The sequence below is a fragment of the Capsicum annuum genome, unplaced genomic scaffold (genome assembly GCF_002878395.1).
Source record: "Capsicum annuum cultivar UCD-10X-F1 unplaced genomic scaffold, UCD10Xv1.1 ctg4243, whole genome shotgun sequence".
Classification (NCBI taxonomy): domain Eukaryota; kingdom Viridiplantae; phylum Streptophyta; class Magnoliopsida; order Solanales; family Solanaceae; genus Capsicum; species Capsicum annuum.
The window spans coordinates 50,482-57,344 of NW_025849830.1; the positions used below are offsets into that span (position 1 = coordinate 50,482).

Genomic DNA, 6,863 nt, shown 5'->3' on the forward strand with positions numbered 1-6,863 from the left:
GATTCTCCATAATAGATATCTCAGCTCTCGCATCAATGAAGAACGTAGCAATATGCGATAATTGGTATGAATTGCAGAATCCCATGAACCATATAGTATTTGAACGCATATTGTGCCCGAAGCCATTAGGCCAAGGGAACATCTACCTAAGCATCACGCATTGCGTCGTCCCCCTACATCGCACCTCAATCATGGGGTGCGCAGTTATCGTAGGGCAAATACTGGACTCCCGTGAACCTCGAGCTCGTGGCTGGCCTAAATAAGAGTCTACATCGACGGACGTCGTGGTAAGTGGTGGTTGTAACTCAACTCTTTATGTTGTCGTGGCTATTTCCCATCGCGCGTCCGGACTCCAGGACCCTTTCGCGCTTAGGCACTTCGACCTCGACCCCAGTCCAGGAAGGATTACCCGCTGATTTTAAGCATATCAATAAGCGGAGGAAAAGAAACTTACAAGGATTCCCTTAGTAACGGTGAGCAAACCGATAATAGCCCAGCCTTAAAATCGAGCGACACTGTCGTCTGAAATGTAGTTTGGAGAAGCATCCTCAGTGGCGGACCGGGCCCAAGTCCCCTGGAAGGGGGCACCAGAGAGGGTGAAAGCCCTATTGTGCCCGGACCCTGTCGCACTATGAGGCATTGTGTACGAGTTGGGTTGTTTGAGAATGCAGGCCAAATCGGGCGATGAATTCCGTCCAAGGCTAAATATGGGCAACAGACCGATAGCGAACAAGTACCGCAAGGGAAAGATGAAAAGGACTTTGAAATGAGTGTCAAAGAGTGCTTGAAATTATTAGGAAGGAAGTAGATGAGGGCTGGTGATGCGCCTCGATAGGATGTGGAATAGCGGCGAGCCGGTCCGCCGATCGACTCGGGGTGTGGACCAGCGTGGATTGGGGGGTTGCTAAAGCCCGAACATTTGATATGCTCATGGAATGCCATCTCCTCGATTGTTGTAGGCAGCGCGTGCCTCCGACATACTTCGGCATCTGGGCGCTATGGACGCTGGCCTATGGGCTCCCTAATGGACCAAGGAGTCTGGCATATGTGCAAGTCAATGGGCGAATAAATTCGTAAGGCATAAGGAAGCTGATTGGTGGTATCCCTCCTAGCGGTGCACCACCGACCAACCTTAATCTTATAAGAAGGGTTCCAGTGTGAGCATACCTGTTGGGACACGAAAGATGGTGAACTATTCCTGAGCGGGGCGAAGCCAGAGGAAACTATGGTGGAGGCCCGCAGCGATACTGATGTGCAAATCATTCGTCTGACTTGGGTGTAGGACCCACAACTGCTTTGTCGAGCTGTGCCACAGAATGAAGAGCTCCAAGTGGGCCATTTTGGTAACCATAACTTTCGATGCGAGATGAATCGGAAGTCGGGTTGTGGTGCCCAACTATGCGCTAAGCTAGATCCCACAAAGGGTGTTGGTCGATTAAGATAGCAGGACAGTGGTCATGGAAGTCAAAATCCGCTAAGGAGTGTATAAAAACTCACCTGCCAAATAAACTAGACCCAAAATTAGATGGCGCTTAAGCGCTTGACCTACACTCGGCCGTCGGGGAAAGTTCCAGGCACTGATGAGTAGGATGGAGCGGCGGTCGCTGCAAAACCTTGGGCACGAACTCGGGCCGAGCAGACATCGGTGCAGATATTGGTGGTAGTAGCAAATATTCAAATGAGAACTTTGAAGGCCGAAGAGGGGAAAGGTTCTATGTGAACGACACTTACACATGGATTAGTCGATCCTAAGGGTCGGGGGAACCCCAACAGATAGCACGTTTTGTGTGTACTCCGAAAGATAGCACGTTTTATGTGTACTCCGAAAGAGAATCGTGTTAAAATTCCTAGGCCAGGACGTGGCGGTCAACGACAATGTTAGAAAGTACGGAGACGTCAGTGAGAGCTTCGAGAAGAGTTATCTTTTCTGTTGAACTTCCTGCCCACCTTGGAATCGGCTCAGCCAGAGGTAGGGTGCAGTGGCTAAAAGAGCACCACACATCGCGTGGTGTCCGGTGCACTACCGGCGGTCCTTGAAAATCCAGAGGACCGAATACCGTCCACACTCGGTGGTACTCATAACCACATCAGGTCTCCAAGGGGAACAAACTTTGGTCGATGGAACAATGTAGGCAAGGAAAGTCGACAAAATAGATCCGTAACTTCTGGAAAAGGATTGATACTGAGGGCTAGGCACGGGGGTCCCAGTCCCGAACCCGTCGGCTGTCGGTCGACTACTCGAGCTGCTCCCACAGCGAGAGTGGGTCACTGTATGCCAGTCGGGGGACAGAATGGGAATGGTTCCTTCGGGGGCCTTCCTCGTGCGTCGTACAGCCAACTCAGAACATGTACGGACAAGAGGAATCCGATTGTTTAATTAAAACAAAGCATTGCGATGGTCCCAACGGATATTCACGCATTGTGATTTCTACCCAGTGCTCTGAGTGTCAAACTGAAGAAATTCAACCAAGCGCGTGTAAACGGCGGGAGTAACTATAACTTTCTTAATGTAGCTAAATGCCTCGTCATCTAATTAATGACGCGCATGTATAGATTAACGAGATTCCCACTATCCCTGTCTACTATCCAGCAAAACCACAGCCAAGGGATACTTGCTTAGTGTAGCCAAATTCCTCGGCTCTCGCATCGATGAAGAACGTAGCAAAATGTGATACTTGGTGTGAATTGCAGATTCCCGTGAACCATAGAGTATTTGAACGCAAGCTACGCCCAAAGCCATTTGGCTGAGGGCACATCTGCCTGGGCATCACGAATCGCATCGCCCCCCTCGCATCTCATCTCAATCATGGGCACGCTGTTGTTGTGGGGCGAATACTGGCCTCCGGTGTACCTGGAGCTCGTAGCTAGCCTAAATGCGAGTCCACGTTGATGGACGTCGCGACAAGTGGTGGTTGTATCTCAACTCTCTTTGATAGTGAGGCTATAGCCCGTTGCACGTTTGGACTCTAGGACCCTTTCGCGCTTAGGCACTCCGACCGCGACACCAGGTCAGGCGGGATTACCCGCTGGAAGGGGGCGCCAGATAGGGTGAGAGCCCCATTGTTCCCGGACCCTGTCGTACCAAAAAGCACTATCTACGAGTAGTGTTTTTTGGGAATACAGCCCAAATCAGGCGGTGAATTCCGTCCAAGCCTAAATACGGGCGACAGACCAATAGCGAACAAGTACCATGAGGGAAAGATGAAAAGAACTTTGAAAAGAGAGACAAAGAGTGCTTGAAACCATCGGGAGAGAAGCGGATGGGGGACGGTGATGCGCCCCGATCGGATGTGGAATAGCGACGAGCCGGTCCTCTGATCGATTCAGGGTGTAGACCAGCATGGATTGGGGGGCGGCCAAATCCTGGGCTTTTGATATGCTCGTGGAACACCATCTCCTTGATTGTGGCAGGCAGCGTGCGCCTCCGACGTTCTTTGACATCTGCGTGCTTCGAACGCTGCCCTACGGGCTCCCAATTCAACCCATCTTGAAAAATGGTCCAACGAGTCTGACCTGTGTGCGAGTTAACGAGCGAGTAAACCAGTAAGGAGTAAGGAAGCTGATTGGTGGTATCCCCCCGAAGGGTACACCGCCGACCGACCTTGTTCTTCTGAGAACGGTTCAAGTATGAGCATACTTTTTTGGACCCAAAAGATGGTGAACTATACCTGAGTGGGGCGAATCCAGAGGAAACTCTGGTGGAGGCCCGTAGCGATAATGACGTGCAAATCGTTTGTCTAACTTGGGTGTAGGGCCCACAGCTGCTTTATCGAGCTGTACCACGGAATAATGAGCTCCAAGTGGGCCATTTTTGGAAATAAGAACTGGAAATGCAGGATAAACCAGAAGCCGAGCTATGATGCCAAACTGCGCACTAACCTAGATCCCACAAAGGGTGTTGGTCGATTAAGACATCCGGACGGTGGTCATGGAAGTCAAAATCCGCTAAGGAGTGTGTAAAAGCTCACCTGCTGAATAAAATAGCCTAAAAAATGGATGGCTCTTAAGTGCACGACTTACACTCAAATGTCGGGGAAAGTTCCAAACCTCGATGAGTAGCAGGGCGTGGAGGTCGCTGCAAAACCTTGAGCACGAGCCTGGCCAGAGCGACCATCGGTGTAGATATTGGTGGTAGTAGCAAATATTCAAATAAGAACTTTGAAAGCCAAAGAGGGGAAAGGTTCCATGTGAATGGCCTTAGATGTTCTGGGCCGCACGCGCGCTACACTGATGTATTCAATGACTTTATAGACTTGGCCGCCAGGCCTGGGTAATCTTTGAAATTTCATCGTGATGGGGACAGATCATTGTAATTGTTGGTCTTAAATGAGGAATTCCTAGTAAGCGCGAGTCATCAACTCGCGTTGACTACGTCCCTGTCCTTTGTACACACCGCCCATCGCTCCTACCGATTAAATGATCTGGTGAAACGTTCGGATCGCGACAATGAGGGCGGTTCACTTCCCGAGACATCGCGAGAAGTTCATTGAACCTTATCATTTAGATAAAAGGGAATTCATAACAAGGTTTTAGTAGGTGAACCTGTGGAAGGATCATTGTTGAAACCTGCATAGTAGAACGACTCGTGAATATTTTTAAAAACTGGGGAGTCCGCGCAGGCGGGGTGCTATGACACTCCGTATGAGCACCTCCCCCTCGTCCCCAGCGCAGAACGCACCAAGGAATACGTAAATCAATAGCCTTCCCCTTGCGTTCCAACCGTGACGTACGTCGGGGAGACCTATGCTTCTTTTGTAAACAAAAACGACTCTTGACAATAGATATCTCGGCTCTCGCATCGATGAAGAATGTAGCAATATGCGATACTTGGTGTGAATTGCAGAATCCCGTGAACCATAGAGTATTTGAATGCGAGTTGCTCCAGAAGCCATTAGGTCGAGGGCACGTCTGCCTGGGCGGCATGCATCGCATCGCCCCCTCGCATCGTGCCTCAATAATGGGGCTCGCTGTTGTCGTGGGGAGGATAATGGCCTCCTGAGCACATCAATCTCATGGCTGGCCTAAATATAAGTCCATGTCGATGGACATCACGGCAAGTCGTGGTTTTATGTCAACTCTCTTTGTTTTTTCGGCTATATCCCATCGTGCGTCTGGACTCCAGGACCCTTTCGCGCTTAGGCACTCTGACCGTGACCCTAGGTCAGGCGGGATTACCTGCTGAGTTTAAGCATATCAATAAGAGGAGGAAAAGAAACTTACAAGGATTCCCTTAGTAACGACGAGTGAACCAGGAATAGAACAGCCTTAGAACTGGGCGGCTCTGTCATCCTATTTGTAGTTTGGAAAAGTGTCCTCAGCGGTGGACCAGTCCCAAGTCTCCTGGAAGGGGGTGCCAGATAGGGTGAGAGCCCTATTCTGCTCTGACCCTATTGCACTACGAGGCACTGTCTATGAGTAAGGTTGTTTGGGAATGTAGCCCAAATCGGGCGGTGAATTCCGTCCAAGGCTAAATACGGGTGACAGATCAATAGCGAACAAGTACCGCAAGGGAAAGATGAAAAGGACTTTGAAAAAAGAGTCAAAGAGTGCTTGAAATTATTGGGAGGGAAGCAGATAGGGGCCGGTGATGCACCCCGATCGAATGTGGAATGGCGACGACCCGATCCACCGATTGACTCGAGGCGTGGACCAGCATGGATTGGGGAGGCTTCCAAAGCCCGGGCTCTCGATATGCTTGTGGAATGCCGTATGCTCGATTATGGTAGGTAGCGTGTGCCTCCGGTGTGCTTCAACATCTGTGTGATACCGACGCTGGCCTGTGGGCTTCCCATTTGACCCATCTTGAAAAGCGGACCAAGGAGTTTGACATGTGTGTGAGTCAACGGATGAGTAAACCCGTAAGGCGTAAGGAAGCTGATTAGTGGTATCCCCCGGAGGGGTGCTCCACCGACCGACCTTGATCTTTTAAGAAGGTTTTGAGTGTGAGCATACCTGTCGGGACCCGAAAGATGGTGAACTAGGCATGAGCGGGGCAAAGCTAGAAGAAACTCTGGTGGAGGCCCGCATTGATACTGACATGCAAATCGTTCATCTAACTTGTGTGTAGGGCCCGTGGTTACTTTATCGCACCGTGCCACAGAATAAAGAGCTCCAAGTAAGCCATTTTTGGTAAGCAGAATTGGCGATGCGGGATGAACTGAAAGTCGTGTTATGATGCCAAACTGCACACAAATCTAGATCCCACAAAGGGTGTTGGTCGATTAAGACAACAGGATGGTGGTCATGGAAGTCAAAATCCGCTAAGGAGTGTGTAACAACTCACCTGCCAAATATACTAGCCCCAAAAATGGATGGCGCTTAAGTAAGCAACCTATACCCGGCCATCGGGGAAAGTTCCAGGCCCCGATGAGTAGGAGGGCACGGCGGTCGCTGTAAAACCTTGGGCGAGAGCCCGATCTGAGCGGCCGTTGGTGCAGATATTGGTGGTAGTAGTAAATATTCAAATGAGAACTTTGAAGGCCGAAGAGGGGTAAGATTCCATGTGAACGGCACTTGCACAAGGGTTAGTCGATCCTAAGGGTCGGGGGAACCACGACATATAGCGCATTTCATGAGTAGTTCGAAAGGGAATCAGGTTAAAATTCCTAGATTGGGACATGGTGGTCGACGGCAATGTTAGGATGTCCGTAGACGTCGGTGGGAGCCTCGGGAACAGTTATCTTTTCTGTTTAACAGGCTGACCACCCTGGAATCGGCTCGGCCAGAGGTAGGGTCCAGCGGCTGGAAGAGCACCGCATTTTGCATGGTGTCCGACATACTATCGGCGGCCTTTGAAATTATAGAGGACCAAATGCCGTCCACGCTCGATCGTACTCATAACCACATCAGGTCTCCAAGGGAAA

General features: G+C 50.4%; 1 non-coding gene and 1 pseudogene across 1 annotated transcript; both read left to right on the forward strand.

Moving 5' to 3' along the window:
* Nucleotides 1-156, forward strand: LOC124891924 (annotated as a pseudogene).
* Nucleotides 157-4,766: 4,610 nt separating this feature from the next.
* On the forward strand, nt 4,767-4,922 carry LOC124891919. The gene has a single exon (XR_007049952.1). It is a non-coding gene; the product is annotated as a 5.8S ribosomal RNA (ribosomal RNA).
* Nucleotides 4,923-6,863: the final 1,941 nt, after the last annotated feature.